Source organism: Narcine bancroftii, chromosome 13, assembly GCF_036971445.1.
Source record: "Narcine bancroftii isolate sNarBan1 chromosome 13, sNarBan1.hap1, whole genome shotgun sequence".
In the NCBI taxonomy this organism is placed as follows: domain Eukaryota; kingdom Metazoa; phylum Chordata; class Chondrichthyes; order Torpediniformes; family Narcinidae; genus Narcine; species Narcine bancroftii.
Window position 1 is genome coordinate 20,359,333 of NC_091481.1, and position 16,626 is coordinate 20,375,958.

Here is a 16,626-nt window from a genome sequence, read left to right on the forward strand (position 1 = left end):
GATTGCAGCTATTGATCGTCAAAGCTACAGAAACCAGAATGCTGGCTTTATATTTTAGGTTTGCTGGAAAATGGAGAGTCAATAGAACTATTGTGTAAGCAAACCCAGCTGTGGGGTGGTACAATAGCAATGGTTTCCCTTGTGTTTATAAATTGCTAGCAAACATGTTCTTTCTTTCTTTGGCTTGGCTTCGCGAACGAAGATTTATGGAGGGGTAATGTCCATGTCGGCTGCAGGCTCATTTGTGGCTGACATGTCCGATGCGGGACAGGCAGACACGGTTGCAGCGGTTGCAAGGGAAAATTGGTTGGTTAGGGTTGGGTGTTGGGTTTTTCCTCCTTTGTCTTTTGTCAGTGAGGTGGGCTCTGCGGTCTTCTTCAAAGGAGGTTGCTGCCCGCCGAACTGTGAGGCGCCAAGATGCACGGTTTGAGGCGATATCAGCCAACTGGCGGCGGTCAATGTGGCAGGTATCAAGAGATTTCTTTAGGCAGTCCTTGTACCTCTTCTTTGGTGCACCTCTGACATGGTGGCCAGTGGAGAACTCACCATATAACACGATCTTGGGAAGGCGATGGTCCTCCATTCTGGAGACGTGACCTACCCAGTGCAGTTGGATCTTCAGCAGCGTGGATTCGATGCTGTCGGTCTCTGCCATCTCGAGTACTTTGATGTTAGGGATGAAGTCGCTCCAATGAATGTTGAGGATGGAGTGGAGACAATGCTGGTGGAAGCGTTCTAGGAGCCGTAGGTGATGCCGGTAGAGGACCCATGATTCGGAGCCGAACAGGAGTGTGAGTATGACAACGGCTCTGTATACGCTAATCTTTGTGAGGTTTTTCAGTTGGTTGTTTTTCTAGACTCTTTTGTGTAGTCTTCCAAAGGTGCTATTTGCCTTGGCGAGTCTGTGGTCTATTTCGTGGTCGATCCTTGCATCCGATGAAATGGTGCAGCCAAGATATTAAATTAGACATACCGCAAGGTAACAGGCCCTTTTCGTCCACGTACAAACTCCTCACAGTGGGAGATTTGAATCCTGGTCCCTTGCATTGGAACAGTGGAAAGTTATTTGGTGATGAGATTCTAAGGCTTGGCTACTTCAAATAAACAAAACTGCATATCAATTGTGCTACTTTTGAAAGAAAGCAAAACTTGGTTCACATAATTAATATATTTAATTGTTTTTTTTTCTTTGGCTTGGCTTCGCGGACGAAGATTTATGGAGGGGGGTAAAAAGTCCACGTCAGCTGCAGGCTCGTTTGTGGCTGACAAGTCCGATGCGGGACAGGCAGACACGATTGCAGCGGTTGCAAGGGAAAATTGGTTGGTTGGGGTTGGGTGTTGGGTTTTTCCTCCTTTGCCTTTTGTCAGTGAGGTGGGCTCTGCGGTCTTCTTCAAAGGAGGTTGCTGCCCGCCAAACTGTGAGGCGCCAAGATGCATGGTTTGAGGCGTTATCAGCCCACTGGCGGTGGTCAATGTGGCAGGCACCAAGAGATTTCTTTAGGCAGTCCTTGTACCTTTTCTTTGGTGCACCTCTGTCAAAGCATTTAATTGTAATGCTTTGCATAATACTTATAGGTGATTAATGACAATTGATTGGAATTGGATGTATAAATCATTCACAAAGGACACTGCTTTGGGTTGGAGGGTAGCAACCATATATATTTTTATTTACATTGGATACATGTTAAAATTCAAAAAGATACATTACACTTAAATCTAAGGTACCCTACATTTTAATCAGCTTGATATTTTATTTATTTTTTTAAAAAAGGAAAATCTAAACCCACTACCAAGAAAGAAGCCAGAATTCTTATCAGAGTGATTAAATGACCTCATTAGTCAACATTTCTCTCCTTATAACAAATCAAAGATTATAAAAGTAACTCAAAAGGGTCCCCACAGTATTTGAAAATTCAAATCAGAAATTGAGCATCTAATCTTCTCTAAATTTAAACATCACGTGACGTCATGTAGCCATTGAGCATGTGTAGGCAGGGTAACGTCCCTCCATCTGAGCAACACCGCCTACCCGCCCAGCCATAAGAGAAAGAAAAGCTAATGGTTGAAGATCAGATGCTGTTAAAGTTATGTCCAACAATACCAAATAAAGCACTTAAGGGATTAGGTTTAAAATTTACTTTTAAAATAATTATTTCTAAGCCTTTTCATCGTCTCCTTCCTTTCATTCCATTGAATTTTTTTTCCATTCCCACTCCTCAGTTGCAGAGGTTACTATTTGTGATTCACTTTCTGCACGTTGTTCCTGCACCTCTCCCTCCCACTGATTTCATTCTGCCCAATTAAGAAATTTGTTTTCTCTCACACTTCCAGTTTTGACAAATGTTATATCACAGAAACATTGAAGACATTATAGCTGTTGATGAACCTTGGTATGCAGTCTCAGCATTTTCATGCCGAAGTTAATTTACACTTATTATTTGTGTTGACCTGATTTAGGTGAGGCTGGTTTGCTTGATACCATTTTATTTTGCAATGCCATTAAGTTAGAATGGATACATCGTGACAAACAAATTTCATTATAGAATACCAACATCATTTCCATGTTTATACAGAGGTGAGTCGAGGACAAAGCATTTTGCATCAGTTAAGGCCAACATTTAATATGTTGTTGAAAAGACATCATATATAGGCCAGTGTCAGATGGTTGATCACTGAATCTAGATTCCATCTGCTCTAAGGCCTTTGTTAAATTGTAGTTTTCTCTGTGGTATGGATTGTATTTGCTTATCTTTTATTGGATTCTGAACTAATTTTAATCAAGGTTCCTTTTATTGTCACGGAATAAGAACTAAATACAACATTTGCATGAAATACTTCACTTTTGTTTGCCATAAGGCCCCTAACAATAGGAGAAATAGAGAGTCCCTTCAGAGACTATGAGTGTCCTTGGATTCACCTCCAGACTCTGCAGTCACCAGGTGAAACCATCAGCAAAGTGATCTTCAAGTCCAAACCTCAGGAAGCCTTCAGCCTACGCCTCTTTCTTGATGGTAGCAGCGAGAACAGAGCATGTGCTGGGTGATGTGGATTCTGACGGCAGCGTTCCCTGTAGATGTTCTCGATGGTTGGGAGGGTTTTACCTGTGATGTCCATTACCGTTTGCTGGGCTTTCTGCTCAGGGGTATTGGTGTCCTTGTACTAGACCTTATTGCAACCAGACATCAGTAGAAATTCATCAGGGTTTCCAATATCATACCAAACCTCTGCAAATTCCTGAGGAAGTAGAGCCACTGATATGCTTTCTTCACAATGGGCCCAAGAAAGATCTTCCAAGGTAGTGGCACCCAAGAACTTAAATTTTCTCAGTCTATGAAATTCTGGATAATGGTTACCTTCAGAGGGAGACAGATCTTTCCCTCCAATGTCTTTGAAGACCTTGTCCTCTGGATACCATCGTCCTCAAACAAATGGGGACAGCTGTGCCGGAGGACTCGTGAGGGAAGGGTTTTCTTTGTTCTCCCCAGCATTGCCTTTGGACCATCTGCCTTCCCACAAGCTCTGCTCCAAATGATTCTCCTGAACACCTGCAAGTAATTGATAATTCCTTTAAATAGCACAGCTGCAAGTCTCGTTCCTGCTGTTCAGATTTGCTTTCCATGTGTTAATTGCTTTAATGTGAATTAATTTCAGAGGGGAGGGATCGATTGGCATTGAACTGCCGCCGATTGCTCTGAACACTTCAAGCATGTGGACATTAGCCGAATTAAACAGTGCAATCAAAAGTTGCATTATAGATAGTGTGGACTGTAACGTCCCAAGCTGCAATTGATTTTATGGTACAACTCAAGCGTATAGTGTTTAAAAGTCACTCACTGCACGGTTGGATTTCTAGGCCAAGATTTTTCTGCTATTGCTGTCTGGAATATTTTTGAAATTCATAGATATTTCCATTCATAGTTTCTTAAAAATTGAATGGAAGCTAACACTGGAATTTAACAAATCAAAATCACATGTAGCAGGCTTTCTGATTTGTTTTAAACTAACCAAAATTCACTCTGAAGGCAAGCCCAAAGAAAGCTTATTTTCATATAAGATGCTGATGTTTCCCTTTCTTTAGGTAATATGATAGGGAGATTAATTTCTGCACATAGACAAATCAAAAATAAATGAAGCGTTGAGATCTGAAAAGCCAAAATGATATTCAGGGGAAAATAGATAGCAGATTAGGCAGAAGTTTAGGGTTAAGAATAGGGACCTAACAGAGAAATAAGTAACATTAAGTTGAATTTCTCCCTTCCTCAGTTCTCACAAAGGGATACAGACCTGCAATGTTGACTCTTCCTCTATGTTCTGCCTGACCCAAAAAAAAACTCTCTGCATATTACCAGGCATTTTTGAAACTTCTTTGTGAGAGTCCTATGCTTGTTTCCTGGGCATTTCATTGAACTGCTCACATTTGCAATAACTGACTAGAAGAGGATGAGATTCTTAGTAATCTGAAATTAGATATGGAGCAGTATGTGTTTTTATTTTGCTAATGCAATATTCTGTTTTTAAAATGCCCGCTGGGCTGTTGCAGGAAAGATTTTCAGTGCATATGTACATTGTATATGACCGTAAATTATTTACTTAGAAATATTTTCTTTTCTACATGGGAGGTTTTCATTGGCCGGAAAATCCTATTAACTCAATAATCCCAAGAGATTTTCACATACATGAAGGGAAAAGGGTACCTCAAGAAAGAAATAGGACCCCCTGAGGAATTAACATGGTCAGCTCTGTGTGGAGCCACAGAGATGGGCAAGGTTTTCAAGAAGTACTTCTCCTCTCATTCTACTGTGGGGAGCTTGTGGTGATAAATGGTAGTGCCGTGTAAACAGCCAGCAGTTCAGGTGAGGAGGTGCTGAAGGTCGTGGTGTGTATGAAGGAAGGCAGATGTTCTGGGTCTGATTAGATGTATCCAAGGACACTGACAGAAGGTATATAGGAAATTGTAGGTGCCCTGGCTGAGATTCATGAATTGTCATTAAGTACAGGTGAGGTTCTCATTGGAGTGTGGTAAATGTGATGTCTCTAATTCAAGAGCTGCTGGGAAAAGCCTTGGAACAATAGGCCAGTGATCGGTAAGTTATAAAGAATATTCTGATGGAGAAAATAAACGTGCATTTGGATGAACGTACTTCTAAGGATAGTTAGTGCAATTCTGTAAGTGGGAAGTCATGTCTCACAAATCTGATTGAGTTTGAACAGTTTTGATAGTTGAAAGACTTAACTAAAGCCATGCATACAAATTTAAATTATTAAAATTTGTAAGAATTCTTCCTTCTCTTAATTAAGACAGAATAAAATATAATAATGCAAAATACAAACAACCAATAGAAGTACTCGCCAGCATTTAACTTTTCTGCAGGGCTTTTCCAAGGTCGGCCTTCCCTGAAGTAGAGGTGACGAATGGATGAGGACTTCTTCAGCCAGAGGGTGGTGAATCTGTGGAATTTGTTGCCACAGGTGGTTTTGGAAGCCAAGTCATTGGGCAGAGATTGCTAGGTTCTTGATTAGCCTGAGCATCAAAGGTTATGGGGAGTGGGGAAATGGATCAGCTTATAATTAAATGGGGCAGACTCGAATGGCTGAATAGTTTATTTCTGCTAAAAATGTCTTAAGGTCTCATCTTGACCTTCTCCAACTCATCCCCCTCTGCGTAGCTGAACAATGGCGTAGACAGTGAAAAATGCAAGCCCCTGACCTTGGACCTCCTCAATGGGCTGTACACAAGTCAAAGTCCGAGATGTGTAATGATGTAAAATCGTGCAGTTCTTCATAGTGATCATTCAATACAGATAATAAGATAATAATTGTTTTCATTTGAAGCTCTAGTCTTGTTTACAGCTTATGACTAAGTGAATTATAGGTTTACAGTCTTGGGATTAGAATTGCATCATTTATATTAATTTAATACTTTTCCCCATTGCAGCCTTTCAGTTAGTTTCCAGAGTCCTTCTGGGCTCAGTAAGTAACATCAAACAAATAAGTAGCCTAAATAAATTGTGAAATATTAGTTCATGTTAAGGAATATGCTCACTTTTAATCTTTTTGCAACAAGATATAATTGAAACTGATTAATGAAAATGGCTTGAGATATTATTCACTCCTCACCAGCTGTGCTTTCATTTGCAACATTTACATGAACAGGTAATGGTATTGCAAAGAGCAGAAAATCTGCTTGTGTTAGAAAATGGCATAATTTCTAATCAGAAAGTGGGGGAAATCATGAAATGAGATTTTGAATGAATAATAAATTGTAATTGGATAGGTTTAGAGAAATATAGAGCAAAAACACAGGGAGGCGGAATATTTTGGTTGATGTGGACACGTTTTCACGCTGTACAATTCTGTAACATTTAATTTTTAGTTCAATTTACTGGGCCAAATTAAGGAAGACTTTCAAAAGCTTTAAATTCTATTGATGTGAAACTGAAGGCAAGTAGATGCACATTGCATATCTTCACCACTGGGTGGCAGACCTTCTCCACATCTGGACTAATGAACATCGCTACTCGTCTTGGTAAGTAGCGTAAATTATATTGTTTCAAAAATGGGTAGAGGTTTATCTACCACTGTCTCATCCATTCTTCAGAAGTGGTCAACCCATGATCAATGAGTAGATTGGCTCCATTAGAATGTACTGAACAAGAAGGAAAAATATTTGTTGTTTTTTTTTGTTCCCCCTCTGTTATTTGCAATATACTGCATCATACTTCTTTATCACACTCCAAAAAGACCCCCTTCCCTCTAATCAAGATTACCTTTCTTGGAGAAAAAAAATCAATAATGATGTGGAATCACTGGGGACTCCCGAAGAACAGCCAAACCTTTACCAGAATGTATAATAATTATTGATTCTTCCAATTATAAAAAAATTCTAAGAATTGGTACCATAATTTAATAAATTGAAACTTTCTATCTTTAATATTGTATCTGATTTTCTCTATGGTCACTGCATATGAGTGGAGGATGAATCTCCTTTCCATTTCTATATAAGTAAAAACTAAGACTTTTTCTTGAGATGTTGATAGAGGTTCATCTAAGACACAAGAAAAAACAAACCGAGCAATTATCAGACAGGTTCCAAGTTCATTTGAAAAATCTCTTTCCAAAATCTCTCTAAATTTGGGCATTCCCAGAACATATGAGGATTCAAAAATTTTACATTTCTCTCAAAAAGGATCAATATCTGCATAGAAATGGGATCATTTAAGTTTGGACATATGAGTTCTATGCACCACTTTAAATTGTAATAAGCAGTGCCTTGCACAAAATGAGGAGTCATTAATCAAGCTGAGAGTAGAGAACTGACCTTCATTTGAAAATGTTATATTCAAGACTCTTTCCCAATCTCTTTTGATCCCAGCCATTGGGACTGAATTTAAGACCCAGTAAATTATACATGCTATAAATCCACCATGAAAATAAAATTGTATATTTAAAAAAAAACAGATCAAGAGCCTTAGTATTAGAAAGCCGTGGAAAATCCAAAGCTTGGACAGAATAAAATGCCTATTGCAAAGATTAACTTTGGCTGATAATTATTTGAAAGAAGCCAAATTATTTTGAATAAAAAGATCTTTGAATACTTTTTCTATGCCATTCCTTGAAATCTCTAACTATCTAACAAAGATGGTTATCTGTAATTGGACTAACTAGTGAAAAACCCTCAATTCCAAAAAAATTCTTGAATTGAGCCCAAATATTCAATGGATTATCGGTTAATCTGGAAATGGAAAATAGTCAAAAAGATCCTACAATTGCCAACATGGTGGGATTTTTTTTAAGCAAAATGCAATTCTATTTCTACCTAGGAAGGGCAATTCACTGATTTATCCAAATTAATAAATTACATGTATTAATCACCCAATCATATAATGTAAAATCTGGGAATGATGATCCTCCATTTAATGTGTCTAGTGAAGAAAGGCTTTGTTTATACATTTTTTTTCCCTTTGCAAAATATACGTAGAAATAGCTGAATCCAGTGAGATGAAAAAAAGATTTGGAGATAAAAATTTAGGTAAAGTATTCATTCTAATCAAATTAATATGTTCCATAATTAAAATAGATAAGGGAGACCAACCCATTAGTTTTTTAATCTCTATTATTTGAATATAACAGTCTAATAAATGGGTCTGACGTGGTTGCATTATGTAATGGCCTGTTACCATGCTGTACGTCTAAATTTTTAAAAAAATTATTTTAAAAATTTAGAAATGATTGGATAAGAATGAAGATAGCTTGGTTGGCAAATTTCTGGCTGACACTAAAATTAGTGGTATAAAGGAAAAACGATCCAAGATTACAGTAGAATCTCGATCAACTGAGTCAGTGAGCTGAGGAATGGCAGATGGATTTTAATTTGGATGAATGTAAGATGTTGTATTTTAGTAAGTTAAGCCAGTGTAAAACTTGCACAGTAAATCGTATGGCCTTGGTGCACTATCCACCTGAAAGCGATGACGCAGGTAGACATGGTGGTGATGAAGGCATTTGGCACACTTAATTTTTTTATTTTAAAAATTTAGACATACACTTGACCCCTTCAATAGGCCACCGAGTCGAGGAGTTGGGTTCTCATGTTACAGCTGTACCAGATGTTGATCAAGCTACATTTGGACTATTGTGTGTAGTTCTGGTAACCCAGCTGTAAAAATTATGTCACTAAGCTGGAAAGGAGGCAAAAAATATGTAATCAGGTCTCGACGATTTGAGTGAGTTAGTGCATCTGGAGATCATGGGCTGGATAGGCTAGAAAGTTTTACTCTGGAGTGGAAGGGGTGAAGGAGTGATCTTTTGTGGGTATACTGCATTGTCACAGTATTTTTCCCCTGAGTACAAAACTAAAGATAACAAGCTCAAAGTCAGAAGAGAATGCTCTGAACTGGACTTGAGGGGCAACAGTTTCACGCAGAGAACGGTGCAAATATGGGACAAGCTGCCAGAGGAAGTGATAAATGAGGTTGTAACAGACTTTTGGACAGGTTAGTAGATGGAAAAGGTTAGAAGGAATAATGGGGCAAGCATTGGACTCACTCAAATGGGCAATGTAGTCAACATGGATGAATTGGCTGGGCAGGCCTGCTTGCATGCTATCCAGCTGGGAGTCTTGTGATCCCTGCAATGAAACTTGTTCATGACTTTCAGGAAACCCATTCTTTCTTTGAATATTGCCCCTGCACTAAACTTTATCACTGGGTTAAAATCCAAGCCAAAGAGCTCGTTGGTGCAGACTGGGATTCATGCTCGTGATAAGTCACCAGTGTCAGTGGTAGCTGCCTGCAGAGATGCCAGATGGAGGTGAAATTAATTCCTCAAGGCATTGAAAGGTCAATGAAAGTTTGAGGAAGCCACAGATATAGTTCCAAAACTACAAATTACTATTAATTGGTCTTGGAGTATTTTTTTTAAAAAGAAATTGTAAAATACAATTGGTAGTTCTGTTATGTTCATGTTAATATTTGATTGGCATTATTTATCACAGTTTTTTTGTAAATGAGCATCATAAATAGAAATATTGAACAAGTTCAATCAAAAGGACATCAACTAATCTTTTCAAAAGCGGATTCCGTGGCAGAAAATAAATCAACGTAGCAAACCTGTACTCCCCCTGCGACAAGCAGTGTTTACATTTGCTTCCAGCAATGGGAACAGCCACTCACAAGATAAACTCCTGTAATTTAACATTTCACGGAAGAGTCCATTTTCCATTCATGGTCATTTTTAAAAACACGTCTCTAATAAACTCTATGATTATCCTTAACAGACAGGAGCAGGATGAATATTTTGTTTGTGCACCTGAGCAAAGGAGATTGCAGTCCAGACTGAGGTAAGAGTTCAGGGATTCGTGAAATGTGGAGAACACAATTAATTACTTCCAAACATTCAAAATGATGAATTGTAAATTAAGTATTATTGTAACAAAAATTGTTTTGACATTTTGAACTAGACATTATCTCCAACAGTACATTCATTGCTCTCTCTCAATACGCTATTGAAATTCCAGGCTAGATTATGTGTTCAAGTCTCTAGAGAAGGGCTTAAACACACAATGACCTTCAGATGCACTAACAACAGTGCTATAACAGAGACAAGACTGACATGAGAGAATGAAAATGTTATTGGCCCCACGTTTAAATGCATTAGAATGAAAAGGAGATTGCCTTGTTTTTAAACAATTGTTTAAAGATAATTTATAACTGGTTCTCAAATTCAAAATGTATACATTGCAACAGTCCACCAATATCTTTCTAATCAAAATCTTTGTAAACTGAGCAAACAAATGAAAATTAAAACTGACACTTCAACAACAATAAATCATATCAATAAGAATACCAAAAGTCTTTAGCGGTTTTGAAATAATAATTAAAATGCAAAATCCAAAATTTATATTTCTAATAATTTGGAAGCAATAGATCACTTGCTGGTCAGCAAGATCAGCAGTGGTAATCTATACAGATTCATTGTCTAAATTAAGTGGCACTTCATTCAGTGTTGTCTGAAGCAGCCTTTCACTTTACATAATACAGCTACCTGCAAGACAGTCTCTGACCTGTTTGGATAATTGCAACAAGGAGTTGACAAGTATGCCAAAAGGCTGTTCAGTAAGCTTAATTGGAAAGAAGAGTCTCTTTGACATGTATTGTTATTGGTCTTTTCTTTCCCCAGAGTATGTTACCCACTGCTAGCTCCTTATTAGCAAGCTTAAGAAAGCCTTTTCATAGTTAGCCGCCTCATAGAGGCTGGCTGAAAGCCAAATGGAAAGGTATTACTTCCCTTTTCATGCAGGCCGACAAAAGCCTGCTCTGATGTGTTCCCTTTCAGCCTGGAGGTGGCTAGGCCGTTGAGGAGTTGTGGCTACTGGTCCTATGCATATGAGCAATGGCTGACTTCATTACCCATAATCCCCCATGCAGCTGGAACCACTCTGCATTTCCCAGAGTGGTTCCAGCCGCATGAGGGATTATGGGTAGGGTAGATGGCCATTGCTCTGCCGCATATTGAGGCGCTGACCAGCAGCCCAGTGAGGTGCTGGAGAGGCTGACACAGTCCCCACCAGTCACAGCTGCCCTGAGGGGGTCATAGAGGGAGAGGGGTGAGTAAGTGGGCGAGGGAGAAGTGAGATGGGTCGCGGGCTGACAGCATCACCGCGATGTCACCAGCCAGCCACTAACAGCGCCAGTGCATTCATGATGCGGAGCGCTCTGCTCTTCCACTGACACTGCCTCAGGAGGGATTGGAGTCGGTGCCTTGGAGCTTGAGTGATGACGGCTCAGCATGGGGCGGGGGTGGGGATTCGCAGGCCATGCCTCTTCAAATGAAATTTTGTGTCCACCTACCCACCCACAGCACTAGTGTCACTAGGGAATTGAGGACCATGGGAAAAGTCAGCTCAGAGAGCATGTGTCGTCCTGAAGGAGACAGGAATAGGCTTGCCTGTGAGGGCCCCTAGATGTTTCAGTGACTGACACTCCTTACCCATGAAGGCTGTCAACGGGGCCAAAAATAAAAGACAAATGAAAACTTATCTCTGCAGCAGCCAGCACGTTTGAGCAAGGGTGGATTGAGAAAGTCTGGGGAATGTACATTATGGTATGTTGGTACATATGGGAATAGATCCAGGAATCTTTCCTGGGGTCTACTCGAGCCATACGGGAAATCACTCTCGTGTGCATTTCAGGCGCTGACATTCACCAGAGACAATTAACCCTTTCACACTGCCGATTCCGTGTGGGTTAACCAGCTAATTTAGCGGGCCTGTTCCCGGTAATCATTCAGTGTGAAATGTCCCGACTTGGCGGGGCAAGTATCAGAGCCCCGATGAGTTAACTCACTAATCGCCTTCCGGTGGTGCCAAAGTTCTTTCTTGCATTGCCACCTCTGCCGATTTAACCAGGTAAAGCATGGTTCAGTGGGAAAGGCTCCTGAGTGCAGCATGCCCACTTCCTAGAAGGGTTGGCAGTGTGGAAGGGGCTAATGTTAAAAGAATTAACAAACGAACACAGATTAAATTGAAAGCCACGTTCCTCACTACCCCTAATCGACACTCGTCAGTGGAGGAAAACCTCATTGATTGGAAGACCGCAGCTCCCCCCAAATTGAATGACTTCTCGAACAGCAGTTTGTGCCTTCCTGCTGTGGTTACCCTAATGCCCCCACCGATTAGATCTCTTCTGATACCAGCTCTGGTCCCCACAGCCTCCAGAGGAGGCAAAGATTATATCACCAACATTTTGGGCCAGAGCTCTTTGTTATGAGCAAAAGGACACCAGGCACCTGAATAAATAGGCAGGGTGAGGAACACAGGTCAACAGCCAAGAGGCTGTAGACATGTATAGGTGGGATAGGAGAGATAAAGCGGAGAACTGGTCGGGGGGGGGGGGGGAATGGGGAGAGAGAGAGAGAGAGAGAGAGAGAGACAAGGAAAGGAGACCGAGAGAGGGAGGAAATTTCTCAAATCTGCCATTCATAAATATTCAAACTCCTTTAACCCTCTAGGTGGCGGTCTCACACAACTTTTATTCTTTTTCCGAGGGAGAAATTAGAAAAAGCAAAGGAAAGCCATAAGGACTCAACAAATATGCTTTAAAAAAAACTCTCTGCTGTCTCAGATCCTAAAATATGCAAAAGGTTCCCCCAGTTTAACTTTCACATTAAGTTCATGGCGTAAACTTAAAAGCACAGCTGCAAATGAGAAGTGAGCGGTGATTGAAATCAGTGATGTGATTCTATAATGATGTATGAAAATGAATGTGACTAAAAATGGAATCTTTCTGAGGCAATTATTAATTCTGTGTCTCTCACCATATGCGCTCCAAATAATTATTGTAGTCTAGAGTTGCTAGATAAAATTTATGCTTGTGCCAAATGAAGGCAATTTTTTTTTCCAGCAATCATCTCTTACATGACGTCTTATCTCATTCTAAATTGTATATATTTTTAATGAATAGACTTGCTACTTTGCTAATTGAAAATGATTCGCATCACAACTCATCTATTCAAGATTGCTAAGGTCAATGGGTTCAGCTTGTTTACAGACAAGTTGATTGGAATTTTATTAATAATTTTCTCTGTCGTCTATTTGTTGCAGTAGACAGGTTTCCAATATGGCTCCATTGTAAATTCTAATTATAGCTGATGCCAATTAGCTCTATTACTGATATAAAGGTGCTCGTGTTGCTCCTCTGGTAGATATCTGCATGTCTTAAAGTACATAAATCTTCGTCCGCGAAGCCAAGCCAAAGAAAGAAAGTACATTATTCTATAATGTAACTTTGAAAAGCAATTTTGGAGAAATATACAATCGGGATAAAGTAGTTGAGGATGTCTTGAGTTTGCATGAGTTTGTTGTCCTGATTTTAAAAAAAAAATTAAAGATGTTGGAAAAGGACTTTTTTTGCCCATATTTTAAAGAGCTTTCCCATGAACCTGTCTATCATTTTTCCACTATGTGCAATTATCTGGCCATTCATTCCATGATGGTACTTGGGAATTTGTATACAGTTTGCAGTATTTACCTGTAAAATAATGATTGGTGACAGCAACGCTATGATAGCCACTTTGTCGGAGAGTATTCCAAAGTGTACAAAACTGCAAGGGAAGATGGAGCCAAAAGCAGACCTCTGAGAAGGAAGGCAGTGGGTCGCATAGAATCTGTGGAGCTAGGGGAACTGTTGACAATTGCTTTACCCCTCTCAGATACTTAGAGATCCAGTGAGTTCCATGAGGTTTGCTTTTCTTTAATTCAGACTCCAGCATCTTCTTAAGGAATTTTTTTTAAAAGTGTGCAACACTACTGGGTAGAAGGTCTCAAGTTTGGTCAAAGGTTTTAAAGTGGTCCTATAAGGAAAGAAACATGGAGTGCAAATATTACAAGATTGACATATAGGAATATTGCAGATTTCGTTCATAACTGTGGGTTGTTCAATGAGTTTAAAAGACCACATGCAAATGCCAGTTTTTCTTACAATTTCAGGCTAGAAAACTGATTAAAAACAAGATCTAATTCTATTTGTTGCTTTATTAGAGTATAATGTGACACAATGAAAAACAAAGGGACATGACCTGTCCAACATGGCAAGTGATAGTTCTTTGTTCTCCATTGTTTTATCAATGGGCATTAATATAAGACATAGGAGCAGACGAGCTGATCTATTTTCCCAGATCCCCACTGCCCAACCTTCTCCTCATAACCTTTGATGCTCTGGCTAATCAAGAACTGATCAACCTCTGCTTTAAATTAGACTGAATGACCTGGCCTCCAAAACTTCCTGTGGCAACAAATTCAAGAGATTTGCCACCCTTTCAATCCTGAAGTCGTGCTCTCTCGTCCTGAACTCTCCCACCATGAGAAACAACCTGTCTATATCTACACTATCTATGCTTTTCAACATTTAAAATAACAAGGCAGCCGGCCGAAAATCAAAATATTTAAGCCACATAGCTGTTATTTGAGTATATGTTCAGTTTTGTTTCCAAAAAGTGAATTTATTCTTGGAACCACATGAAACTATTTTGAAGAAACTCACTCGCAGTTACTTACCCCTCTTCAGAGCAGCTAATACATGTTTTTAACCCCATCCTGCCATGACTAGAGGGAAGTTTCAGTGATGACATGGTTAAAACTAAATTTAAATTTGGACATACTGCCCAGTGACAGGATCTTCCGGCCCACGAGACCATGCCGGCCAATTGACCTCCACTCCTGCTACATTTTGAACAGTGGGAGGAAACCCACACAGGGAGAAAATACATTCTCTGTATGGACAGCACAAAATTTGAAACCTGGTCACTGGCGCTGTGATGGCGTTGCGCTAACAGCGCCACTCACTACAGTCAGACGTTTCCAGTGAAGGCTTGTAGTAAAGCATAATGAAAGAAATAAATTCTGGTGACAGTCAATGTATAACCGAGAAGCAATAATGACCAGAAAGCTGGTCACTCACACTGAATGAGTGCCACTGGATTTGCCATCTGTTTTATCCATCAGGACATGCAGTTGGCCGTGAAACTATATCAGGGAAGAGCTCTACCTTTGGGGCATAATGAGGGCAACACACAAAAGTGTTGGAGAAGCATCCATAGGAAGCAAAGAGATCTATAACCAACATTTTTGGCCTGAGCCCTTTGTCAAGGAAGTTTGGACATTGCATGACCTGCTGAATTTTCTCGCACTTTTGTGCATTGTGCTACAATCACAGCATCTACAAACTTCCCTGTGTAACAATCATTTGCAATTCAGGGATATTTGAACAAGGTGTTAAAGATTATTAAAAATAAGTTGGATTACACGAAAATCTACATGCGCAAAGGTCATGCAAGGAAATTTTAAGAAAGATGTTTGTATTGTTACATCAAGCATGAGCAGAAAAGTCTGTGGAGTCAATCTTCACATTACAGAATGGGAGGAGGAACCAGCGTGAACATCACTGAAGGCGGGAGAAAAGTATCTGCAGATACTGCTGGAGGAACCCATCCAGTCTGGCAAGCAGCAGTTATCCTGAGCACACAATGAAGAGCTGGAGGGACACAGAAATGCAGTGTCAAAAAAGAGACCAAATCCAAAACATTGACTGGCCTCTCCTGCCCATGGATGCTGACCCATTGTGTCTCTCCAGCTTCTTATTTTCTCAGTATTTGTGGGTTTTTTTTTCTCCCCCTTGCAATGCTATGATAGCCACTTTGTCGGAGAGTATTCCAAAGTGGGCTCGACACATCCCAAAGTTATTATCAGCACACAAATCAGACTGGAGCCTAATTCCCCTCTAACAGACTAACCCATCACCGACACTTCCTGTTGCATATCCATCTCCCTCCACTTACTCTGAACCGTTAAAGTTACTTGTTAAAATCTCTGACTGGAAAAATTAATTCCGTTTCTTTTTTTTTCCACAGATGCTGAATAACCTGTTGCGTGATTCAAGCATTTACAGTTTGCTTCATTTTTTACACTTTTTTTTTTTTTTTTTTTTTTTTTTTTTTTTTTTTTTTTTAAAATTTTTTATTTTTCACACCATAAATCACAATAGCCATGATATACACTTTTTCTTTTCCACACATTTACAGTGACTTTTTCTCCCTCCCCCCTCCCTCCTCCCAAGCCACCCCCCCATCCCTCCCCCCTCTCATCCATTTTAGTTATACAATCTAGGTTGCATTAATTCAGTTAGACAATGTTGTCATTCAACAAAAATACACCAGAAATTCTACTGAGTCCATTTTTTTCTTCTCTTCTCCTTCCATAAACTTAGGTAATGTTTGTTCCCGGTAGGTTTTCGCTATTGTATTTAATGTAAGGCTCCCATACTTGTTCGAATATTTCGATATTATTTCTTAAACTATATGTTATTTTTTCTAATGGAATACATTTATTCATTTCTATATACCATTGTTGTATTTTCAAATTATCTTCCAATTTCCAGGTTGACATAATACATTTTTTTGCTACAGCTAGGGCTATCTTAACAAATCTTTTTTGTGCATCCTCCAAGTCAATTCCAAATTCTTTATTTTTTATGTTACTTAGGAGAAAGATCTCTGGATTCTTTGGTATATTGTTTTCTGTTATTTTATTTAATATCTGATTGAGATCATCCCAAAATTTTTCTACTCTCTCAC

General features: G+C 39.5%; 1 long non-coding RNA gene across 1 annotated transcript in view; it reads right to left on the reverse strand.

The window, feature by feature from the left end:
• Positions 1-1,714: 1,714 nt before the first annotated feature.
• Positions 1,715-16,626, reverse strand: part of LOC138748189 (uncharacterized) — a 40,631-nt gene continuing 25,719 nt past the window's right edge. Inside the window, exons 3-4 of the long non-coding RNA XR_011347858.1 lie at positions 5,351-7,045; positions 1,715-3,545 (exon numbers count right to left, since the gene is read on the reverse strand). This is a non-coding gene — a long non-coding RNA (uncharacterized lncRNA). The remainder of the gene's footprint in view (positions 3,546-5,350; positions 7,046-16,626) is intronic.